A 26,777-nucleotide genomic window follows, 5' to 3' on the forward strand; every position below is an offset into this window, starting at 1 on the left:
AATTGTTGTAAACTCATACAGAAGTCTCATATTCTCTAGACTGATATTTTTTTCAGTGATGTATCTTAAAGGGGGGAGGATGCAATGCTGTATTGTAGAATATTACATAACATGACAAATAACTGTATGGTGTATATGTGCACAACTAAACATCACACTTATATTAGCTTGTTGGCCATCCCATTCCAAAGCTATGGGGAATACTATGGAGGTTCCTAATATTTGCAGCTACTATTTGCTTTACATCACTCCAGCCAACACTAGCCTCCACTCTTCTGGGAAACCTTTCTACAAGATTTTGGAGAGTGTATGTGGGAATTTGTGCCCATTCAGTCAAAAGAGCATTTGTGGGGTCTGACACTGACGATGAAGGCCTGGCTCGCAATCAACCTTCCAGTTCATAGGTCAGGGATCTGTTCAGGCCATTAGAGTTTCTCCACACCAAACTTGTCAAACCATGTCTTTATGGAGCTCACTTTGTGCACAGGGGCAGAGTCATGCTGAAACAGGAATGGGCCTTCACCAAACTGCTACCAGAAATCATGTACTTGTGTGAAATGTCTTTGCATGCTACAGCTTTAACATTGCCCAAACCCTGAAAACTAGACCATTATCCCCCCTCCACCAAACTTACTGTTAGCGCTATCCACTCCGGTAGGCAGTGTTCTTCTTTCATCCGCAAAACCCAGATCCATCAGATTGCTACATAGCAAACTATGATTCATCACTTCACAGAACATGTTTCTACAACTCCAGAGTGCAGTGGCGGTGTGCTTTACACCACTCCAGCCAATGCTTGGCATTGCGTATAGTGATCTGAGCCTTGTTTGTATTTCATACAGCTCTGTAGTGAGTGATGTAACAAAGAATAGGTGATTTTTACATGCTGTGTGGGTCAGCAGTTGCCCCACTCTATGATTATGCATGGTCTCCTGCTTCATGACTGAGCTGTTGTTACTTCTAGACACTTCCATTACACAATAATAGCACTTAAAATTGTCCAGGGCAGATATTTCATGAACTGACTTGTGTCAAAGGTGGCATCATACATCATACATTTAATGTCACTGAGCTCAGTACAATGCATTCTTCTGCCTGTTTTTGTCTGTGGATATTAAGCTTTCTGAATATTGTGTGTATAAGAAACAAGAGCGTTGATTGATCTGTGAGGCCATGCCAAAGACAATCCACAAAATACATCAGAGATCCTCTGAAAAATGAGTTACACTTGATGAGGTTTATTTTGCCTCAAATTTAAATCTTCAGTTTGATCATGACCACTGCTGCCAAGGACCTACTCCAGAGCATTTTTGTCAAGTGCTTCTATTTAATCTAAGAGCGTCCATTCGCCATCATTCACTTAATATCACTTTGCTAAATGTGCAGTAACATAATTTGGCTGGCTAGCAGGCACAGTTAGTCCAAAAGATAAGCTCATTTTAGCTGGATCGCAGAGGACAGCCATGGAAAACGTTGCATGTTAGGTCAAAACAAAGAATTTACTCGAATGCAGGAATCTTCCACAGCTTGCTGTTGGATCAAAACCTCGTTTCTCCAAAATGGTAACTTTACAAGAGAAGAAAAAAACATACATTACTTTTAATGTATGTCAGTGGAACCAGACATTTTTCAAAGGAATTTTGGCATATTTGTTTTGATCTGTTCTTCATGAAATTTACACACAATGTAAAGAACAACAGGTAGTTTTCTTTTTTCTTTTTTTTCAAAAACTGAAAAACAACAAAAATGGAGATACAAGGTTTTCTTCTGACAACAGTGATATATAATATTTAGAGTTTGCTCTAAATTTATTATAAGATTATTGAACTTATTTCTGGAGATGTTTACTTGTTTTAGGTAGTTTAAGTAAGTTAAATGATTTCAGCAGATAATTTTGCTGCTTGTAAGAAATATGCTTGAAACAAGACGATTTATCTGCTAATCTGTGATCATTTGACTTGCTGAAATCACTTAAAACAAGTTTTAAAAAGCCTATCACCTAGATTATAATTTCAGTTGACAATATGCCACTGTTGCAGTGTGTCTATAGGTCAAGTCTTTAAAATTAAAAATTCATGTTTTAAAACTTTATTTTTTACCACATTTAGGATGAAATAAAATATTTAAAAGTTTATGTCAGTTTCCAGGTGTTAACCTGTATTGTTTACTAAATGAGACAAATTTTGTCTTTTTTTAATTTAATACAGTTCACTGTGCCCAACTGTCAAACTTTTATTTGCTCTGAAACTAATTGGCCTACAAGGTAGCATTAGTTTATTTTGAACCCTCAAGATAATGCTAACATCCACCAGCATGTTAAAAGGGGTTTGCCTGTTAGATTAGCATTAAGCTAACATATTTTATAGCAGGCCTTTGGGTTAAATACATACATTTGAAGCTTTTATCACACATGTAAGTAACATATACTTTGAACCAACTCACACTAGTGAGGACAAAATGCTGTTTAATATGCTCATAGAAAGCCTGTCAACATTTAACAGATAGCGTGTGCTTCACTGTTTGACACTGTTGTGGTCATCAAAGATGTCCACAAGTCAAACAGCAGTAGTGATGGTGTAAGTATGAAGACTGGGTAAGTGGTCGAGTCTGTTTAAATTGGGGGAGCATATCATTTGCTTGATGGAACACAATCAAATGCAAATCCTAAAAGCCTGGGGAATAATGTCTTTCTTAAAAAGGATATTCTGCAAAACAGCAGAGTGAATTCACATTTTACAATTTACATGGTGACAAGTTACATACAAATAAACTGGCAAAGAGAATGCAGTTTTGTTCATTAATTTGTTCTTAAATTTTCACACACAAGATCAGGTAGGTGGCAAATTACTGGTAAATTATTACAGTCAGATTGTATAGCACTTGTATAGCAAAGGTATAGACTTTTTCCAGGCCTTAAGGCAATATTAAGACTTTTTTTAACAGATATATTTTATATATTGCTATTCATCTGAGCAATCTGAAAGTGCCCTGATGTACAAACGCTGTGATGGAAGGGCTGTCTGGATGATTGGATGTAATCATTACTCATTAAACATCCGGCCTTAAAGACTTTTGCCAGTGTGTAGGCAGCGGGCCTGTCAAAAGTGCACAAATGGAATGACTTAAGCAGACTCCACACTCCCCCCAAGTCAGGACTAGGCCATTAGGATGATTCTGATTTGCATCATCAGCCACACAATTGGACTAGCTCCCATTTCCAAGCAATCAGCTCCAGTACAGTTTCCTGTAAGCATCGATTGGTCAGATTTGGCCAAGACATCAGGCCTTGGAGGATACTGGGTGGGTGTGGTGTAATAAAAAATAAAATAATGCAATAAAATGACTATACTTGAGCACAGTATAGACCTATGTGTGCACATTGTGGGGTAGAGTTCGTAGTGTTATATTTATATATAGATTAAATGTTCAGATTTGTCTGTCATTTGTTGTCGTAACAGTTATGTGCTGTTGATGTTAGCTTAGCAGCATCTGTATCAGCAAGTCCCTGAAGACTTTGGGGCTGCATCCACCAGCTGGCCCCACAGACATGATTGTGAATGCAGTAAAACAGCCTTTGGATGTGACCCTGCCTGCCTCATTTGCATTTTCAGTGCAGTTTTATTCTATTACTGTTTTATGTTTATTTTGCCATAATGTTTACTTTAATCCTTTGTAATATCACCCACTAGTTTCAGTTACCCTGATCACATAATGCTACTAAGCTGTATAGTGCGATGTGTGCCAGCTGCTAAACAGAACTCCTATAAAGAGTTTTATAAAATATGTAAACACTGTTGTGTCAACATTAATGTGTTAACATTAATAAACAGAATTATTTGTTTTTGTGACACCATGTAAACCAATGTATTTACATATACCCACATATTCAGCCTGCAGTAGTTTAGCTCCACCCCCTCACATTGAAGTTATACAGAGTGTTTCAAACAGGCCTGTGTTGGAACAAAGCTAATCGGAACAGCGGTCATTTACATACATCAGTCTTAAATGCACAGTAACAAAAACAGACTGTTTATTTCATAATAAGTAGGAGAGGTTGGAAAATAGTCATGTACAAATATATGACATCATGGTTTTGGCTGTTTTTGCCAGACAAACCTATATAAATGTCCCATGTCAACCTCAAAGAAAAAATAAAATACAGGAATTTATAAAATAGACCTTACTGGTTGATCTAAACTTTATTTCACAGCTCCTGGCAAAAAGCTTAATGGATTTGTCCTGGCTACCACGTGCATACCAGTGAATTAGCTTTGGTTCAGTTGAAAACCTTAATTTTGATTAATGTTGTCGATGATGTTCAATAACAAAGTTTTCGTGTTGGATACCTACAGCCAACACAGCCTGACCTTGGCATATCCTGTGGTAAAGCTTGTTCAAATTTGCCCTTCCAGCAAGGTCTGTGAAACCTTGCTGTCTTTTGCACCTGACAAGTCAACAGCTGTGAATGTCTCACAGACTCAAAGAGTAAATATACAAAACTCAGTGCTGGTTCTTGTGTTAAGTTCCAGTCTTTAACACAGAAGATTTATTTTGTGGCAAATAATAAAGTTAGTGGGTGCCAAACACACATTAAGTTATTAAGTTTTAAGTAGGGTATAAGGAATAAAAGAGATTACACACTGCAATTTGCGGATAACATGATGTTAATCTCAACCTATAGTGGGAAAAGGAAAAATTACCGACTATAGCCCATCTGCTTCCCTGCAAACTTTGTTAGCCCCTTTTCACTTGCGCTGGTATGAGTAGATCAGACACAGCGATGTTTCTGGAGTTTTTCAACACTGTGTCAACTCACTTTCCACTCTGATAGACACTACTGACTTGGTGGTCCACCTTGTAGATGTAAAGTCAGAGACAACAGCTCATTTGTTGCTGCACAGTTTGTGTTGGTCATCCTCCAGTCCTTCATCAATGGTCACATTATGCTGCCCACATGGCCCTGCTGGCTGGATATTTTTGGTTGGTGGACTATTCTCAGTCCAGCAGTGACACTGAGCTGTGTGAAATCTCCAGCAGCACAACACACTCTAACATGCATTCATTCCAAGCTTGTTTAGCTGGTCACCCAGCTTGGTCACGCTGGTTGACCAGCACATCAGCACCCCAAACACAACATGCAGGTTTTATTGTTGGCCTGTGCTGTTTTTTTTTTTTTGCGTTTTTCTAGCAGGGATATATTTAAAAGAGAAAGCTCAAACCAGCTTTTATGAGTAGCTGGTTTTAGACTGTCTAAACTGGTCTTTGATGGGAATTTACTAGATTCCTGCTGGTCTAAGATGGTCAATGTGGTTGACTTGTTGGACTAGATCCTTGCAATCTAACCACTACCAACCTCATCTCCTTCTTGCCCTCCTTCCCTTCTCTACGTCGCTATTACCCTTTGGCCTCCTTTAAGGCCTGACTATGTTTGTTTTGTGTACCTCATTAATTGTAAGTCGCTTTGGATAAAAGCGTCTGCTAAATGTAAATGTAATGTAACCATTTCATTTATTATCCAAAACCACCAGTGGACCTACATGTGTCCTCTGACTTTTCATATGGAATTTTGATGATGGTGAAATATTGGTGAATCTTAAAAATATGTTCCTTGCGTGACTTTTAGAGGTGTACATCTGGTTCCTATCACCACCACTGTGAATAATTCTGACTCAGTAAGCTTCTCTAGAATGAATAATTTCACACCAAACCAATTGGAATGATTTTGATTAAGTGACACTTTTTAATCCCACAAACGGGGAAATTTAACACATCCGTAAAGTGAAACACCACATACACACAATAGTGAGCACACACACTAGGGGGCAGTGAGCACACTTGCCCGGAGCAGTGGGCAGCCCTATCCACGGCGCCCGGGGAGCAATTGGATTGAAGTGGCAACCTTCTGGTGACAGGGCCAGTTCCCTAACCTCCAGCCCATGACTGCCCCCATTTAATTATGCAGAAATTTTTAAGAATTGGTGGAGTCCCCCTTTAGGTTGCATTGATCCCATCTTGTCTTGTCTCCAGCCTTTTTATTATATTTTTCAGTTTTAAAACATTAGGTTAGATTATTATGAAACTAATCAAATCAAATCAAATTTATTTGTATAGCGCTTTTTACAACTGATGTTGTCACAAAGCAGCTTCACAGAATTCCAGTATGACAAAGTTTTAACATGAATGTAAAAACCCCCAGGTGAGCAAGCCAGGGGCGACAGTGGCAAAGAAAAACTCCCTCAGAACTAAGGAAGAAACCTTGGTTCCTCCAAAGGCTCACAATGGTGGACCCATCCTCCTCTGGTCAATCTGGACCCATCCTCCTCTGGTCAAGTTATTATACTACTAATATTAATAGTAGTAGTATTAGTAGTACTAATAGCTAGGAGTCCATGAAAACTTCAATGTAGGGTGGGCAGCGAGTCCAAGGCAGGTGGCGGTAACTGGAGCGTGGGCAGCTGGTCTGAAGTGGGTAGCAGGAGAGCTCGACAGTCAGTCGTCCTTCAGTGTCCGGCCGGACATGTAGGTGGTCGTATACTCGGAAAAAAGGCAGGGAGATGGAATTAGTTTTATTCTGTCTGTTTGTATGTAAAACAGGGAATATGAACATTTCCAGGGGGTGGCTAATGACTCCAGCAGATTTGACTATGACAGCTTAACTAAAAGGAGAGAACCAGAAGACGACACACAGGCACGAGAGCACTCTGAAACAGTTTGGCATCCCTCCGCTCCACCGTCCACAAACCTGAGTGACCGCGTGTGAGCAGCGGGACGACAGCACCAGCATCTCAGTTTACTATAATTCCTTGTGTCCATGGACCCCTGGATCTGTTGCCTTTATCGAAGGGGGAACATTACCTACAAAAAGCTAAACTGAACAAGTGAGTTTTCAGCCTAGATTTAAAGATTGAGACTGTGTCTGAGTCCCGAACTATCTATCTAACTATCTAACGAATCTATATTTCCCCCTATTTTAATAGATGAGAGCAGCACATATGGGTACTTTTATCGTGCATGATGCCCTTTGCCTTTTCTGAGGGAAAGTCCCTCAAATTTGACAGGTGGTAAAAACAAATTATGAGGTCTTTGACAATTTAATATAAAATAAGAAGAATAAAAATAAGTATAAAATAAGAATACCCTACTGATTTATAGCTATTAAGAGCCTAAATCCTATGGCTAGTCAGGCAAAAAATTATGTTGAGGCAGCTGATCAATGATTGCCATACACTATATTTCCAAAAGTATTCACTCACCCATCCAAATCATAGAATTCAGGAGTTCCAATCACTTCCATGGCCACAGGTGTATAAAACCAAGCACCTAGGCCTGCAGACATTTATGAAAGAATGGGTCACTCTCAGGAGCTCAGTGAATTGCAGCGTGGTACCGTGATAGGATGCCCCCTGTGGAACAAGTCCATTCGTGAAATTTCCTCACTATATTGTGGCGTGGTGGGTAGCGCTGTTGCCTCACAGCGAGTAGGGCCTGGGTTCGATTCCCCGGCCGGGCGACCAGGGTCCTCTCTTTGTGGAGTTTGCATGTTCTCCCCGTGTCTGCGTGGGTTTCCTCCGGGTTCTCCGGTTTCCTCCCACAGCCCAAAGACGTGCAGTCAGGCCAATTGGACATGCTAAATTGCCCCCAGGTGTGAGTGTGTGAGTGACTGTCTGTGTCTGTTTGCCCTGGGATGGACTGGCGACCTGTCCAGGGTGTATCCTGCCTTCCGCCCGAAGACTGCTGGGATAGGCTCCAGCACCCCCTCGCGACCCTGACGGAGAAGCGTCTTAGAAAATGGATGGATGGATGGATATTTACTCAAATATTCCACAGTTAACTGTCAGTGGTATTATAACAAAGTGGAAGCTATTGGGAACGACAGCAACTCAGCCACTAAGTGGTAGGCCAAGTAAAATGACAGAGCGGGGTCAGCAGATGCTGAGGGCACATTGTTCGCAGATGTCGGCAACTTTCTGCAGAATGAGTCAATCGATACAGACCTCCTAACTTCATGTAGTTTTCAGATTAGCTCAAGAACAGCGTAGTAAGCTTCATAGAATGAGTGTCCAAGGCCAATCAGCTGCATCAAAGCCTTACATCACCAAGCACAATGCAAAGTGTGGAATGCAGTGGTGTAATGTGCCACCATTGGACTCTAGAGCAGTGGAGACGTGTTCTCTGGAGTGACGAATCACGCTTTTCTATCTGGCAATCCAATGGATGACTCTAGTTTTGATGGTTGCCAGGAGAACGCTACTTGTCTGACTGCATTGTGCCAAGTGTAAATTTTGGTGGAGGGGGGATTATGGGGTTGTTGTTCAGGAGCGGGGCTCGGTCCCTTAGTTCCAGTGAAAAGTACTCTTTATGCTTCAGCAGAAATAGGAACTGATGAGTGTCCTTTCAGTCTGCCTCCATCAAAGTGGACGAATGACCCTACCCTAGTGGCCGGAAGTGCATTATTTATGATTCAGATCCCTGTGGTGTTATTTTCACTGCATTAATGCAGCATTTAGATACACCTTAACTAAAGGATTACTGTGACAATAATCACGGCATAAAACATCTCTTCAAGGAACAGGCATGTAAAGCTGTTCTACTTGATGAAGTGCTTATCCGGGGTCCCACAGTTTACCATTTTCATCCTCTCTGCTAATGGCGTGAAGCCACAGATGTCTCATTTTGCTGTCCTTCGCTTTTTGGGAAAGTGAAGAAATTAGTAAACTGTTTTATTTATTATTAGACGACAGAACAGCTTCTAGGCATTGTGCAACTAGCTTTTCTGAAGTGTCGCCGGCCCGCTAGCCGGATTTGTTTTTACCTAAAAGGGAAGTGACGTGTAACTGTTTTCTCCTCTTAGGTCACAGTCACACAAAGGAAAAGCAGACAAAACAAGAGCAACAGTGCTTCATCATCTATACGTAAGTTACGTCCCAGAGCAGCGTCGGGTCTAGTGAATTTACGTAAGTGGGTTTGGTGAATCGGATGGATGTCATCTCCTTTACGTCACTTAGTTTCCGGAGAGGTTTTCAACCCAAATTGAACCTAAGTAACAAAACATAAAATGACGAAATAAATGAAATACATAAATGAACAAGGATAGACAGCGATGCCAGTATATTGGTGAAAGCTACGCAATTTGCGCCCCAGACAGTAGCGCGCACGAAGCTGCCAGTGACTGGTTTGCCCCTTAGTTCATGTTTTGCTCGACGTTAGAGGTCTTCAGACCAAATAAAGAGCCTCCATTCTAAAAGCTGTGCTGCAAAAAATAGTAATACAAGTCCAGCAACAATGGTCTACGCATTTGTCGTCCCCCTTGCTCAGTAAAGCGAGGCGGGGCGTATCGCTATTGCGTAACTCTGTTGGTGAATGCCTTTTCCCGCCTTCCCTCGCTGGTGCTGTTTTGCGCGCAGTGAGCTTTTTCGTACCGAGCGGAGAGGAGCTGCACACGGCACTCGAGTGAGGTAACTCTATAAAAAACCCGCGATTTGTTCTCACACACTCCCACAACGGAGACCCGGGTGGCTAAACGAGACGAAGCCGAGTCCGTTTGCCTTAAAACATTTCGTTTTTGACAAATAAACTCGATTTAGTCGGCGCAGAAGGACGAAGCTTTTGTCATGTTGTCACTGAAGGCGACGAGGCTGAAGTTGGCTTCCTATTCGTCAGCTTCTTGTTCGTATTTTCCCGTTCCACCTTAAATGGCGCAGCAGTTCCATGATATATATGCCACCCGGACGTAACTGCTGCACTATTTAAGGTGGACCTGGAAAGTTCCTTGGCTGTGCTAGGCTAGGCCAGGCTAATCTTGTGTTGGGGTTTATTGCTTCGCTAACCATACTGACCTCCGTTTTTGGACGGGTTACATAGTGATGAAAGGTTTCTAAACACTTAATTTTGGAGTTGTGAGAACAAATATAAGAGCGGTATTTGGTACCAACGCATATATATATATTTTTTGCTGTGGTGTTTTCTACGTTAACTCGAGGAACAATGAGTCCGGTAACATTTAGCGTGGTCAGATAAGATGAAGAGAAACAAAGTAAAATAAACCTCGTCAGTTGACAGTTTTAACCTTAAGTCTTGGTTCATGCTTTGAAGTGCGTTTATGAACCGGCTACTCGAAGTGATCGTTAATAGAAGACGTATGAAACGCTCTGCCGTGATTAGCTATGACGTTATTTACCTCAGTGTCGGATGCCGTTGTTATGAACCACGTGTAGAGAGACTGTAGTTAATGAAGGACTGTAAGAAACGGAACGTCATGTTAAATCTTCTAGCTCATACGAACATATCTTCAAGGTTAGGCCTATATTTGAAGAGATTTGTATTTGTATGTCAGTATTAAATAATGGACCTATATTCATATATGATTAATCCACGTATGTCTGGAAGGTGGTTGAAAATACACATAATACATGGATCATAAATCCCAGTACGGTTATGATTGTCACGGTTATCTGTTTGCTTATAAATATTAAATTATTTTTAAAATATTAATTGATTTGTACTTAATGTTTCAGACTTTGTACTACTTTTAACTACATAATGATGTATGTGGAAGAAAGAAGATCCAAAAACCTTGTTATACAACAGACACACACACACATTATATATATATATATATATATATATATATATATATATATATATATATCTGTGTGTGTGTATGTATGTATGTGTGTGTGTGTGTGTATATATATATATTTCTGTGTGTGCGTGCGTATGTTTATTATCTAGGGACCTGAAACGTCTCATAAGTAATAGAAGTTATTTTAAATAAGTTGGCATATATGTTTCATGCTAAAATGATGTATCCGATTTCTGTATTGGAGAGCTGTGATAATTCAAGAACTTTTCACCGTACGCAATATGTCGCAGTATTTCTTTTTTGACATCTGATAAGTTGGAGCAGACAAAGCAGTGCCACTTTTAAAACTTGAAAAAATCGTGAGCCCAGTTGTTCGTATTTAAAGGGAAACAGATTTATGACTGTATATAGTCATCAACATTACATATAAAAGTTCAGGAGACACGTGTAGGTTTGCTATTGGTTTTGCATAGTAGATAATGTGGTAGATGACCCTTAGTGAAATGCCCCTTTAACGCTTGTTTTTGTTGCTAGTCTGTTAGTCATAAGGTTTTCGTGTCAAGCTGCATAACTTCCTGCTTTATTTCCCTAAAATGGTAACGTTATAAACCGACATTACGCCAAACTTTGTAGTTCGAGGTGTGTGTGTGTGTGTGTGTGTGTGTGTGTGTGTGTGTGTGTGTGTCTATATATATATATATATATATATATATATATATATATATATATATATATATATATATATATATGTAATACATGGGAAATATATAATGCTCAGTGGACAGTTGGAGTTGAATGCATAATGCACTTCTGCATAAACAGCTCCTAAAATATGAAACTTTTCTAATCATTTTTATATCATAATGACAAAAGTTCTTAACACATATACTGTTCTAAAGTACTATATGTTAAATTTATATTTTCCCTATTACATAGATTTATATGTAATATTACACATTAGATTACACATCTAGTGTCATAGACAAATAACATTTCTGTGTTTAAGAAATAACATTGCCTAAATATAGGAAGTGTTTAGTTATTTGTTTGGTTGTCTAATTCCGATGATAGTAAATATGTTCATCTTTCAGGATTAACCCAATTCCAATGTTCAGTATACTGGAGTGTAAGTTCAGTACACTGGACGTTTAGAAAGAGGAGGTGAAGCACATGCAGTTGTACTTTCCCATCTTGTTCCTTTGAAATGTCTGTTTTCTGCTCTAAATTAACATAAATGTTTTTACAGTGATGTGTAATTAATGCTGGGTTTGATGTTCATCAGTGTAGACAGCTGTAAAAGACACTGAAGCATTCATAACAAGAAGGGGCAAAAATATTATATCCCCATACTTTCAAGATATTGTCATGATACAGAATATGCATTATAAAAATTATGGTTTTCTGAGATTTAATAAGTTGGAACAGTCAAAATAGAAATGTACAGAAAGAACAGAATAGAATAAAATGCAATAGAATAGTGCCACATTTAAAAAATGTTATATTAATTGTAGTTATAAACCTACAACTACGATTGCAGCGTGTTTTACAAACTGTGCTGCTCTACGTTCAACCAAACAGGTCTAATTAAGCTCACTTTGTAATAAAATTAAGTGTAGTTAGTCTGCGTCCTTTAAGTACTGATGAGACATGATTTATCATGATAACGATGAAATGTTGTCATATTGTCCACCCCTGATTTCACGCTGTAATGAGTGGACATTTTAATCTGGTTGCTGAGGTTGGTAACTGACCTGCAGTGTTCTTTGTGTTTGAAAGCAAGTTAAGAATTGAAAGTATAAGCTTAGAATGTTATTTATTTAAATAATGTAATTTAGGGCTACAGTAGTTTTTAAATAATGTTTCTGCCACTTAAATGCCTCAACGTCCTGGAACATGGAGTGGTCAAGTTGTTAAAGTGCAGCATGTTTAACATTTTGTTCATGACGTTGGACACAGCTTGAATTTGGATGAGCTTCTGTTAAAGAAAAGCGCAAGACCTCACTTATTATTAGTATATAAGATATTATTAGTATTAATAGCACGTTGTAATCAGGTATGTAGGAATTCTAAAATGGAGTTACTTTAACATGAAAAAAATATTGAATGTTGAATTTTTAAGAATAAGTGAACACATCCTCTACAGAAAACATATGTTTGCACATTTTAATGCACAATTTCTATTATTTGCTGAATTTAACAAACTGGGGGAAGACCATAAATGGGGACTGTGCAACAGTTATGGCACATTTTGTATGTTTTAGTTTTCTCCAGTATTTTAAACTCCACAGATAACCAGAAATTGTTCACTTAAAATATATCATATTCCGTTAGTTCTCTGTAGAGCAGGGGTGCCCAGTTCTGGTCCTGGAGATCTACCATAGTATCAAACCATAGTCTAGCATACCTGATCCAGACAGTGAAGGCTCTCAAGACCAGGTGTGTTAGGTCTGAACTCTCTAGGGTGGTGGATCTCCAGGACCATGATTGGGCACCACTGCTGCAGAGAATTTGTTAACTTACTTTCACTCAGCAAATCCACGAATCATTGACTTTAAAGCATGTGGCTGTACAAGGAACATCTAGGGCAGAGTTCATTAATAGGCAGACCGCGGTACGAGTCCAGAGCCAGACAGCCAGCTGACCTGGACCTATAACTGATAAACTGTAGAGAATTATTTAATGTCGGATGGTCCTATTTTAATCAGCGTAACTGTTCTAGCGTTTACGGCACGGCTTCAGCGGCCCGGAAAACTCACAGACCAATCGCATGCATGGTAAAAATCACACTTAATGCTGCTCAGCCAATCAAATCTGTGCATTACAATGTGCACCGAGACTCGTGCGAGTGGCACACACACACGTAAGATGTTGATATAACTACAACTTCAGTAAACAGTATATGGCACTGAATTATGATGCAAGTTAGACATTATGATGTTCCAGACCGTCGCTTTTTAATTTAATTAATTGAATTTTAATTAAAGACCACTGGTCTAGGGTAAAATATTTAGCTGTCATTTAAAGTTTTGTTCGTATGCATGTTTTAATTGTTCAATAAAATATAGAAAACATGAGAAGTCTGTTGTAGACATTTGGTACACAATATAACATTAAAGCCCACAGGTGTTCAGCTGAGCGCATGTCATGATTTATTAATAAAACATTCTTTTTTTTTCTTAATTGCTTTCAAATATTTTAACAAAAGGCCAAAAAACTGTTCGCATGCCTGCCAGGAGGCTTGGACACACCATTCTTAGTGTTCAGTTCAGTAAAAAAAGTTCAATAATAAATAGTCCTCAGTCACCATCTTCTCTGTGATCTCTCAGAGCATGTTTTTGTGCACCTTCACACCAAACGGTGTAAAGCAGTTTTGCTAAAGAGGATAGAAAAGATCAGGAGATTATATTATAGCCTCTTGTTTGCCACTCTTTTAGTTTCTGGGTTAGACTTGTGTTCCTGTTTCATAGACTAAGCTACCTGAAAAAAGTAGGGGTTCTGGATTATGGCAAAAACCATAGTCAAGATTATATTGGTCAAATTTGAAGAATAAGTGTTTGACACGATTGCTCAGTAATTTTAGAAACATATATTTCTTGGACTTTAAACAAAGCTTTTTAACAGATTGAATTTCAGATTAAACAAATTGGTCGTGTTGCCTTGCGGTGCAGACAGCACCACAACATGCTGTTGTTCTTCGTCTGACACCTTGAAAGCAAAGTGTTTCCAAGCAGCTGATGTTGTGCTTGGTGTTATCTTTGTTGGCCACAGACCATCTTGCCATCATGCGGGCTTGAGCTTACTTGCATATCATCATGCACCCTCTAGTTTTTCTCTGTGTGGCACATGATTGTGATTGTGTTAAGCAGGGGGGAAAAAAACCTACATCTACACTTAGAATCTTGCATGTCTCACCAATTTACAGAAGCTTAAAAATGTAGATCAAATTAAAGAAAAGAATGAACATCAATCAAATTTCACTAATTGAACCACCTTAGTTTATAACACAAACCATGTGTTTAGTTAGCTACTAGATGCAGGGACTATTTCACTACTTTCTGTGTTTGCTCTTGATTTCTCTGACCTTTCCCTCTGCACAGAAATTTTATTAAAAGGACATTATTATTGACATGCAAACACTGCATACGGATTGGCTGGCATTGTTAAATATGTGCATTTGCCTCAGCACCATTTTCACCAAACATTTAAACTGAAGAACACTGCCTTCTTTTTTTTCCACAGTTTTCACACATCGGTGATTTTATTCATGCTTCATGTTACACATAATATAAGGCTGTTTTATTTTGTACTGTGCATGTTTAAGCGTAAACCCTCGTTCTTCACAGCGGTGAGTGTGCTGCTATCCCCAATGAACAAGTGTTAAAATTCTAACAACTGAAAATAAATGGGGAAATAAACGGAACATCTTAGTTGTTTAAGAATAATGTGATTGTGCAGTGTGAAATAACATTCAAATACTGTATTGTTATCTGTGGTACTAGCTGTGTTTATTTTTAGGCAGAGTCAGTAGTATAAAACAAAGGCACAGTGTAATATGTCTTTAAATGGAACATTGGTTCTTTATAAAGGGATGGAATTAGTCCCGTTTAACTGAATTTAGTACTATACAAAATATGAAAATCATTGTGCTGACAGTTTTTGATAGTATATTTTTAATATTTATTTAATATATCAGTTCTAACTGATCAGATGTGTGAGAAGTAAATATCGTATCATATTGTGAATCCTGTACATTTCCTGAAGTATCACAATGTTATATTTTTGCCATATTGCCCATGTCTATTGTAGACCTATGATGCACATTTAAGGGGAAAGCTCTATTAGTGTGCTGTATAAATGTTACTATTCATTGGCCTGTCCATGTTTCAGCCGAGTGTTGCACAGTTCGGTGTGCTACAGTGTAGGACTACAACTGCATGGCACCAAGAGTCGCTCATTGTTACACAAGATAAAGGCAAATGCAAGGTGGCATTGTAAAATGTCTCATGCCCTGCAGAACTGGAAAATGAGAGCATTCAAGTTGAGTGCGAGATCCATAAGACTGTTCACATGGTGTGTTGAAGGAATGTTACTGTACAGACCACCCCCCCCAGTATTCTGTCGGATTATGCAATGGTGTTACAGCTGATGAGCTTTTGTGAAGCACATTTAGCTTTTACAGTGCACGGTTTTTCACAGAGCTCTTAGTGTTAATGGCTGATTTGCTCCGAGTTACTTAAGTACAATGGTGAAAAACCCTTAAACTGGGAATGGTTGTTGACCAGATGCTGTGCAGGTATTTACTAACAAGTATTTGTAATTAGCTGTTGTTTTAAAGGATGTAGGTTATCCCTAACTTAATCCACCATGCGTTCATGAAGAGTTACAAAAAGCAGTGTTAATTGGGTTTAGTGAGTCTTTTATGAGAAGGATTAACATGTAAAGACGCTGTTATGTAACAAATTATAGGACATACACATATGTACATGTTCAAATGCCTTTCAGGTTTAAAGGGAATTTCAGAACATTTCACATATTGTGAAATGGGCAGTATACTGCTGAGAAAACTTAGGCTATGTTTTTCCTCATATGTGACATAGATGTGTCATCTGAAACGCATTGAATCTGACATTTTCAAGTCCGATTTGAGACGCTTTCATATGTGGTACAGAAATCCGATCCATATCCGATCTGCGGCAATGCGGCTCAGTCTGAACAGCCAGATCGGAATTCAGGCCACTTTGTCAGTCCAACCCGACAATCGTCAGAATCTTGCGCTGCTGAGACTCAAACATTTAGGCTGATGTTTCTGTACCAAAAAAATAGAAGAGACTCATCGCAGCCACTTAAGAGTTTAAAAAGGTTTCGAAAGAAACGCCTGAGCGCGGCCGGAGGAGCCCGAGGCTGCAGCGCCAGAGAACAGTTTAAAGAGGACACGAACCAAAGAAGTGGCCGTGGCACGACATGCGAAGCATTCTTTTGTGCATGCGGGTCGGTTTGGGAGCTGATCCGTTCAGACTGATGTCACATACAGATCACATTTAAAAGATAAGTGTGAACAGCCAAACAAAAAAATCGGGGAGAAAATCGGATTTGGGCCACTTTAACCTGCTGTGTAAACGTAGCCTTAGATCTGTTGTTGTCGTCCGTATTCGAGACCAGTTTTTGGATGCTTGTGAGATGCTTTCCCTGTAAAAGTGCCCAGGAAGTGACCGTACAGCTGGTTGGTGACAGTTACTAAAATTGTGACATATGTGCAGTTTCCCATTGCAGGATATGATGCATTTATTTTATTTTGAAGAATTCTGAGTGTATTGAATCTGCTATGTGTAATTGCCTAGAAATGTTGTCGTATTTGGATGAAACCCTAATAGATGTTTCTTCCCATTATTACAGCATTTTCTCAGTGTAGCTTTTGAGTGCCCTTACCTCATTTCCTCGTCTGGGTTGCGTTTTCAGGATTACTTCAGGCTCAAGCAAAATTCACTTCCTTTATATGCAACCACCAAGTCAGATGAATGTGAATTCAGCATTAAGTTGCAGACAGCCTTACTGTAAACAAGAGATGCTACTTTTTAACCAAAAAGAAGTATTTTTGAGGTTACCAAGCCTGAAGTTTAGTAAACAGTCTGGTTTAACTTTGTTAATGTATATGTTGTAAGTTCTTGAAGTTGAATGTGTCTTACTTTATTTTTAACATTTTTACAGTGTTGGTTCAGTTTCACAAACCTACCCTTTTTTGGGCCATATGATCTGGTGGGTTAGGTAGATGACTGTGAGAAATAGCTGTTAATCCGTTAAAACAAGAAGACGCAATGTCACTAAGGCCGACCACCACTTTGTGCTTAATATGGTTTCTCTTCAGCCTAGATAAAGTATTGACCTCCTGATTAAAGTAAGTAAATGTGTCTCATAACAGTAAACAGTTGTACTGCAATGAAAGCAGCATTGTATATAGTTAGTGTTTTTGTTATGGTGCGTTTCTTTGCATATTGAAATTGTTAAAGCGCCAATAATACCCCCCTACAATGGAGAATGGCTGGCCTGCTAAACTTGATGTTTCTAAACAATATTTCAGAATAAAAAAGAAATATATCACAAAATGAAAAAATGGGGGAAAATTTAAAACTGATTTTATAAGGCCCAGCTTATTAAATTACAAGTTGTGGATGTAATTCTTCCTCAACTGACTTGGATCTCTGCAGGTGAGCTGGCTAAACAATCTTCCATCAGTTCATAACTTGCCCTTACCCTAAGACCTCCACAGATGTTCACAGTGCAGAGATATCTTCAGGCTTTTCTGTGCAGTATGTGGTCTCCCCAGTAGCTGATTAACTTTAATCCTAAACCTCCACCCACCCTTCTGCACACACCCTACAACTTGCAAAAGCACATAACCCACTAACCCCTCCCTTCTGGAGCCAAAAATGCATTAAATGACCAGACGTGAGGGCTTAGAGACTTAAAGCTCCATGCTGCTCTAGAAAAGGTGCACCAAAGCCTTTTGGTCGTTCTCTCCCTCAGCCCGCCATCTACTGTCCACACAGGTCTTCGGATTAAGAGGTATGCTCCATGGAAGGTGTTGAGAGGTGTTTGTCCTCTTGACTAACTGTGGTATCTGCAGGGCCCTCTCGCGAGTCTCCCCTGGCACTTGGCCACAGCTGACCCTCATTCACGAGGGGAACCTGCAGATGCCACGTTTATGTGAGCGGGCTCAGCCTGTGGAGAGTTCATAAACAGTCAATCCCAGCTGTATGGAGATCAGCAGGTCTTGACTGATAACCTTAGGAACAGCGACACTTGAAGGTGAGAGGCAAGTTTGGATGTGAGTTGAGGTAATTGCTGTTTCAGTTGACACTTTGTTTTGGTTGTCCATTTGTATCGTATGCGTAACTAACATTCAACTGAATATGTATTAAATCAACTTAGAGAAAAGCTTAAACCTAGCACTGGTGATAATGAAGTTTAACAGGATTGGACCGTTTTTGTAGGTGCCATAGAAACAGATGTAGAGGGCTGTCAAAAAGTTTGACCTTATTAAGCAATAATGGTTAAGAACTGGCATTGTTGTGATGTTGGAGCTGGAGGTTATGTCTGAGTTCATCACATGCTAGTGCTGTTTATGCTCTTGTGACCATCTTCACTGTTTTTTTTTGCTACCTGAAATCAGTGGTTTGCATGTTTTGTCTGTGATGTAGTCACTGTGTTTACTGACAGCACATTTGCTGACAATTTAAGCATCTCAAGCAGTACTTTAACAGGTTAAACTCTTAAGAAGTTGCCATTGCTGGACATCTCTCTGGGCAGTGTCTGTTTAGTTAGTAGGTGTGTCTGTTTATGTTAAAGGTGGGTGTGTTTGCATGTTTGTTTTTGGATTGAGGGATCAAGGCTGTCTGAGTTCTGGTTCTCAGGCTCTAGCCACTTTTGTTATATATTATAGGGTCATTGTCTATCATTGCACAAGAGGGTTGCGCTATTTGGGAAAGATTTTGATTGTAGTTTACACTGAAAAATCAGTCACTGATTTGACTGATACAAATTTTTTATGGGCAGTTCTGTAGTGTATAGCTTTCAGATTATTCACACATGGATAGGGTACCTTGGTTAGTGGAGGACCTTGTGTTCCAGCTATGCTTTACTAGATTTCCCAAAATGCCTTTTTCATTGCAGAACACGTGCTCTTCCTTCTACCATCTGGCGTGCTGTATCTCCATGTGTTGGGAGACATCTGCTCATCTTTCATGACCCTGAGGGCTTTCCCATCCTGTACTGGATGGGATACATAATTTTGAGAGCTATATCATTTTGGCAAAACATTTTTTTAGACTGCAGTCAGTGTAGTTGGGCATTATGAAGGGCTGCACCTTGTGTCTTCTTCTTCAGATTTTTCTTCTGCTTCAGATTTTTTGTCACATTCTTATTATATTCTTCGAACCTTCTTCCTTTGTTGCTATCATCATTAAAATTTCTGTTTGTCTTCTTTTATGGTGTAACAAAACAGTTGAAGCTTTAATTGACCCCAACACTTGTTGTACTGTATTACAGTCTTTTAGAATTACATCATGCATCAAAGGCTTGAGTTGATTGATAGTAGTGTTGGAAATCAATGTTAGATTACGCATCTGTCACAGTGGTCATCAAGGTGAACAGTTTAAATGTCAGAAAACAAGCCAGCTGTGTCTTTTACAAGCATAAAAGGAAGGCATGTGTCTCATAATCTGTGTTGACTTCTAATGCATAGTCTGTGCCCTTTGCCAGTCCTGATGTTGTCTGGCTTTTGAAACACTGTACTGCAGCATAAGGCTACCCTTTATTACCGTGGTAGTGCTTACTAACCAGACGGCCTTCAATTCAAAAGGTTTTCCAACAATTCCATCAGTGTTCCAATGTTTTTTTACTGTTTTGCCTTACAACACCCTGCATGTATCCCTCTACTATGAATAACTTTTTAAACATAGGTTATATCTTTATCTCAGAACTATCATGAAGCAACACAAATGCAAACATACCTGTAATTGTTTAATGTAATAACTTTGTGTGACAATTCAGTTATGCAGAAATTTTGAAAAATCAGTGGAATTCCCTCTTACTTGTCTCACACTGGTTGAAACTAATTTCATATACCCCATTTTAATACCAGTAGTAAGCTGCAATAACAGTAGCCTATAGAATAACATGGTAAGTTTTTGCCATAGTAAAAAGTGATGTATACGCTGTAAAACTGCAGTTTTACTAATCCATAGTAAAGTTAGCTTAGCAATTTTGTAAGATTTTAACGATACAGTTAAATTTTTAGTACTGGGCTCATGATTCAATATTTTTTGCAATATTAAATCTAGTCAAAATTTCTAATGTTTCTCATGTTGAATTTGTCACAACTGTATAAGAAAATGATTTAACTTGTTTTATGTGATTTCAGTAAGTAGCCTGATCTCTTATCTCTTAATAAATTCAAGTGTATTTCTCACAGCAAACAACGATATCTGCCAATATAGTGAGATCATTTGACATAATAGAAACAGTAAACATGTCTATTAAATAAGTTAAATAATAAGGTTACAACAGTCTCAAAATGAGAGATATTGGATATATTGACTATGTAGGTTTAAGATAATTTGACAAGAGGCTGTTTTTCAGAGATATTATTGGAGAAAGGTACAGCAAAGAGGTTCAGTCTGTAGGCAGTGTGTCAATAAATGATGTATAGCAGGGAAAAGGGCCCACTGGCTTCTCCAGGCATCATGATGATGGATAAACATTACAGTGAATTACAGGGTAGTGAGAAATGTGTGTGTTTTGTTGTTTTCAAGAAGGCCTGTTGGTCAGGTCATGTGTTGAGAAATGGTTGATCATGAGCTGGTTTCGTTTGGCAGTCTGAGGTTTCTAAACTATGGAAGGCCGTGTGAAGCTGCACTTTGGTCCAGGAGAATTATGAGTCATTATTACACTGTTTAGTTGCCTCATATATAGAGTGCAGTCAAGTGAAGTTTCCTACCACAATGTATATCCATCCAGCAAGAAGTGTTTTGCAGCTGATGTATAATGCTTTTTAGTTTGTTGTTGGTCTGCTATGTGCAAAGCTCACTCTTATTGAAGTATTTTAAGGGAAAAAAATTAATGAAGGTGATTAGTTGGAGTGAAACCCTTCAACCACATCTTCATAAATCATCAGTTTGAGTTTTAAAAAGTCAAAACTGAAACTAATCAGAGTTTTTGCATAGTCTTTTTAAACAGCTAATGGAATTTTGGTTTTCTGCCACATGCTTTGGATCTATATCTTATGTTGGTTCACCAGTTTGGACTTCACTGTCAGCCCTTTCAGACCTTTTTTTTCCAGATTTCCGCAAAATTAAATGGTGGTTTGGTTTGAAATTATCTGTTTTAGAGAAACTTACTGACTGTTCACAGTGGTAGATATAGGAACCAGACATCCACCTCTAAAAGCTCCCTCAGAGAAAATTATTACATGAAATGGTTATGAATGCCTTGGCAGATGTCTGAGACTATTTTACAGCAGTTTTGAGAGGGTCTTTTATGGCAAAGATAAACCTAGTGTAAAACCTAGATTTTGCACTATTTTGCCATCATCAAAATTCCATATAAGAACTCAACATACACATGTAGGTTCACTGGTGGTTTTGGATAGTAATATAAAATGGCTATATTTGTGTTGTAGACATGGTGACCTGGTTCCTTTCACCACCACTGTAAAGAAATCTGAGTCTCGAGAAACATTTCATACCAAACTAGGATTATAACTAAAACTGAAATGATTACTAAAACAAAAACTAGCAGTAAATAAATGTCAACTGTAATAAAAGTAAAAATGACAGAAAAAGGAACTCCATATCAACACTGTAATATCTACTGTAAAACTAAATAAAACGAGACAATCACTTATTCTTGTATTTTTCATACATGATTGAGAATTTAGAAGTGGATCTTATGTGTTTGGCCATTTCTAAGGAAATCTGGAGCTGAGCTCAGCGCAGATCTCAGTCTACTGTTTTAATTTTATTCTACTCTTATCAAATATCTACTATCACAGAAACTATATAAAAGCTAAACTAGAACTATTACTTTTCAGAAAATTAAAACATAACTAAAACTACCTGTGCAGCATTAAACTAAAAGCAAAAGGCAAAATGGAAAACTAGACGAAAATAAAAACTAATGAAAATGAAAAAACTTGAATCCTGCATCAGTCCACTGAATGTGTTAGTTCACATCTCAACCACTGAGCTATGAGGACAATTTGAGAAATCGATGGAATTCCCCTTTAAGTAAGTACAGAATTATAACATTCATCAGAAGCTCACAGTGTGTGCGAAGTGTTTAAAGAGTCGAATAGTTAAATGTGCAAATCACGGGATAATCTAAATTGCTGGCTCACACTTGACAAAGAGAGGAGGGATGGGGAGACCTTGTGAGAGTCATATGAGCTGGCTTAGGGGCGCACGCATCTCCTTTCTCTTTTTGTCTTTCACTCTCCCTCCCCCCTTCCCTCCTCCAGTCTAAAGATGTACGCTCCAAGAGTAGTTCACCCCCTGCGTGTTTCCTGCATGAACACATCCAAGGAATGCACTGTCCATATTTCTGTGCCCAGTTTCAGCTCTGTTTAACTCCTCCACTGTACCTGTGCCGCACTGGGTTTCTAAGCAGTTTGATTACCAGTAGAGCAGCTGAAATCTTTCCTTACACTATGGTTTATTAGTAGGTGTGCATCAATACCATTTTTTTTTTTTCGGACAGTGTGTCTTAGTGTAGATGAGTGTAATGTACCTTACTAGCTAAATCATTAAAATCTAGCTGATTTTAAATGAAGGGCATTAGCTAGCTTTGCTGCAAGAGGTACCTTGGATCGAGCAGCATGTAAACTATGTTTAATAGTTTTGATGCTTCTTGTGTCCTTTTTAACAGCAGTCTTCATAACAAGCTGACAGCAGGAATTGCATCCAAGGCTGATGCTTCTGAGGCTGATCCGAGGAGCTCACTTGTGGAGTTTTACCGCTGAAGTTTTTTGTTTGGCTGGTTGAGCTGTAGTCGAGTGTCCAGTAAAGCCAGCCATACACTGTTTGAATTAGAAATCTTTGGTGACTCATGCTATGTTTGAATAGACCATGGTGTCTGGAAAAAAACTCTATGATTTATATGTTCACACTGTATAAAAACGCTCAGTTCATTCAACGAAAAACGCAGCCTCTACAGACAGCACTGTCTATGGACAATCTCATATCATTCAAAATAACAGGCTGTGCTCCAAGCACTGAGCAAACGTTGAGAAACCGAGCTACAGCAGCTCGGCTAGCCACATTGAAACATATCTGATTGGACAAGATGATCTCTCCATGGCCTATTTTACAAGAACAGTTTAAAACTCTCTACTCAGCCACACAGAGTAAAGTGGGCCTATACGGACTTTGGAAGTAAATGTCGACTATTTTTCCCAAGGCCGGAATGTTTAAATTCACCAGCGACTTTGTGTCTAACCTCCATGGAGTCAGAAACACTGCTCTTTGAGCAGACTGCCAGTTTGAGTCGTTTGTCCATTAGCACAGCAGTGGACACAGGGATCATGTCACGTTATTATGATCAGATGTTGGCAGTGGTGAATTTTTAGGAGTGTGAATAAATGAGCCAATAACTCATACCAGTATTAGTATCAAGGCATCTCTGGTTTTAGCCGTATACATTTCCACGCCCCCACAAACATCTTGAAAACCTCTGGAAAGTGGTTTGACTGTAAAAAGCAGTTTCAGAAGTCTTTTGACCCTAGATCTGACTTTCAAGTTACCATAAATGAACCGTGTTCTGTGGAATTCACCGCAACTCATTGTGAGTGAAGTCTTGGGTTAATGTTAAGAGTTACATAATGTAAGAGGTGAACAAGTTGCTGTAGTGTTAGAGACGAACAAGTTTCCCTTGTTGAGTTGAGATTGTTCAGGTTGCAGTTATGGAAGCTTTAGAGTATGTCTGACAGCCTTATAGGCCCAAGGGTCTTCTATACACAGCCTTCCTTTGTATATGCATGTTTGTAAGGCCGGTGACATGAGGACACAAAAACTACTCTTCTTTCATTGTCAAGTTGAAGAAGCAGCCCTCGGATATGGGGTGTCCTTGACCCCACGTCCCTCTTGTCTCTGTAATCGTCCAAACGATCAGCAAAAGAGCAGATAGCAGTTTCTTTCTGGAAAACAGTGGGTTGTGCATTCGCCCCATATACATCAGGAGCATAGCAGGAGGAAAGCCATAATACGTTATATTGCCGGCTGTTCACTTATCAGCTGTCTTCCATGTTGAATATGAGCATATAGAATGGAAAAACCGCTCATAACATCCCCACAGCTTTTTGAGACCTCTCGGTCAGCTGTTTGTATTTTATTATCAGCTGCCACTTAGACAGATTCCGAACCATCCCATGATATTTCTTGCAGCACATGACTCTTGCACTACTCCTAAATCTCCTTGTTTTTAGAAATTAAATAAATAAATAAATGAAAGACCGAGTTTTCTAAAATGTCATGCTGGCAAACAAAGAACTCATTGAGCGGTCAACACAAGTGTTATTTGTGAGGTTTGCCAATCTCTTAAAAATAGTTTCCGGTATTGCCCTATTCTATCTCCTCCAGGGTGCAGAGGTCACTCCAGTTGCATGTTTATAAACACTGTCTGTGTGAGCTTGGGAGAGGGAGAGGCTTGTAATTACATTTGAAACCGAAACACCAGATCGTCGGCCCGCTTTGTCTGCGTTTTTAGCCTGATTTAACACGCCGCTCTGGGAAGCGTGCACTCCGGCTGGTGTAAGTACTCCACATGGGGACACCAAGGCAGGAGTAGTGAAGTAGGTCCTTTCAGTAATGCCTTTTTTTTTCGAAGCTGATCCCTAGAAACAATTTTGTTTTTACAGCATGCTGTTTCTTGGCAAGCCGTGCTGGTGAATGCTCAAAGGTTTATTTGCTCTTCGCTGCTGGAACTTTCAATAAAGAATCACTTTAGCTGCAGATTGGAGCTCAGAAATGGACCTGTACTGTATTGTAATGAATTGTACTGCTGAGTTTTAATTATGGCACATCTACCGTTTCCATTTCCATGTAGAAAAGGTCTGAAGAAAGATTGTCTTGGTTGATTGTCTGTTTAATTACTGTCTCAGAGGGAAGTTCAGATTGAACAAATAAGGTCTGGTGACCTTTCACACTCTGCTTCTAAATGAATCTTGAAACTCCAAAAGTTATTGCACCATAAATTGATAAATCACATGCCTCCTTTGTTGATTTTCCTGGAAAAGCTGGAACTTTTGTGGCTCTCAGTCCAAAGAAATCTTCATGTTATGCTTTCATAGGGATTAAGAGGCTTTCTGATGCGAAAGCTTTTTGTGTTTCTCTTTTTGTTGATGTTTTTTAAACATTTTCTCAGTTGCAAGATCCTCTTTCTGTCACAGGGTTTTCCCACAGTAAAGGATTATGACTGTTTGTTGTCTTCAGTCTCGAGCTGCTTCTTTCACTTGAGGCTCTTTAACCTGAAACTGTTGCACAGTCCGAGAGCCCGAGTTTGCTTTGGTAGTGAACTGGATCTGAACATGGTGTGCACTAGGGGTGCAGGAAAACTCGATTCTTAGATGCATTGCGATGTGGATGTGAACGATTCTGAATCGATTCATAAATGTCAAAAATCAATTTTCTAATGTTGTAATGTTGACTTAACGTAAAAAGCAGAACTGGGAAGTGGGTAAGTGCAGCGCCCGGACAGTCTGTGGCAGCACGTAACAAAAACACAGCTGGATGAGCGAGAAATCCGCCTGTTTAGATCAGGAGTCCCAACCCAAATGTTTAGAAGAGACATGTCCTTTCAACAAAAAATCAAGCCACCTTGGGAGACACAACATTTAATGCCCAGTATGTCTCAGTGTGTGCAAATGTTCTAGTATAGGCTAAAAAATCTGAATGAAAAAGACTTACTTTGCTCTGCTTTAAGCTTTAGCTCAGCTGTAGCTGTTTTCCTCCCCTTTCCATCAGAAGTAGAGCAGCTTATTGTAAAATGTCTCTCAATGTTCAGCTGTTTTACGACACCGTGACCCCTGACTCTCTACAACAAGACCAAAACCAAAGTTATAAAATAATTGAATTAAATGGATGGGACGGCTGTAACATGTGCTGTGCATCTCAGACAAGAGCAGTGAATGAGAGCCTTCTAGTTCACTTCCATTTGTTTTATTAATAAAAGATATTGGAAGTAAATTCATTATGGATCATTGCAAATACTTTGCTTTAAAACTACAGTCCTCACACAGTAAGGAAAAATAAATCCTGTATAGAAGAAAAGATGCATCAATAATTGGTTTATATTCACATCACAGCCTCTGAATCGTAATCGAATCGAATCTTGAGGTGTCTAAAGATTCCCACCCCTAGTGTGCACGGAGAATATGTAGGAATCCAGAGGTGCTGACACGCTGTGTTCTTAAAGATGCTGTTGCTTTGGGTGCCTCATATTTAGATTTAGATACATGCACAGTTTGTGTTGTACTTCTACTGTGTGTCAAATTAGGGATGTAATGATTTACAGAATTCAGCTCAATATGAAACAGTCGTGTCTTGATTCAATGCATTTTTCAGTTCAATAATAAGTGGTTGAAAATGTGCCTTACCTTAAAATGTTAGTTGCCTTTAGAGCAGTCAGTAGTAAAAAAGTACAATATTCA

General features: G+C 39.1%; 1 protein-coding gene across 3 annotated transcripts in view; it reads left to right on the forward strand.

Moving 5' to 3' along the window:
* Window positions 1-9,410: 9,410 nt before the first annotated feature.
* The window catches only part of slc39a10 (solute carrier family 39 member 10), a 38,505-nt gene continuing 21,138 nt past the window's right edge, over window positions 9,411-26,777 (forward strand). The window contains exon 1 of one of the 3 annotated variants that reach the window (XM_017695085.2): window positions 9,411-9,455. The gene's annotated coding sequence lies outside the window, so the exon portion shown is untranslated. Of the gene's footprint in view, window positions 9,456-24,775; window positions 24,921-26,777 lie in introns of those variants that run through there. The other 2 variants (XM_017695086.2, XM_037539680.1) reach the window with 2 other exon arrangements.

This window comes from Pygocentrus nattereri, chromosome 6 (assembly GCF_015220715.1).
Source record: "Pygocentrus nattereri isolate fPygNat1 chromosome 6, fPygNat1.pri, whole genome shotgun sequence".
NCBI classification, from domain to species: Eukaryota; Metazoa; Chordata; class Actinopteri; order Characiformes; family Serrasalmidae; genus Pygocentrus; species Pygocentrus nattereri.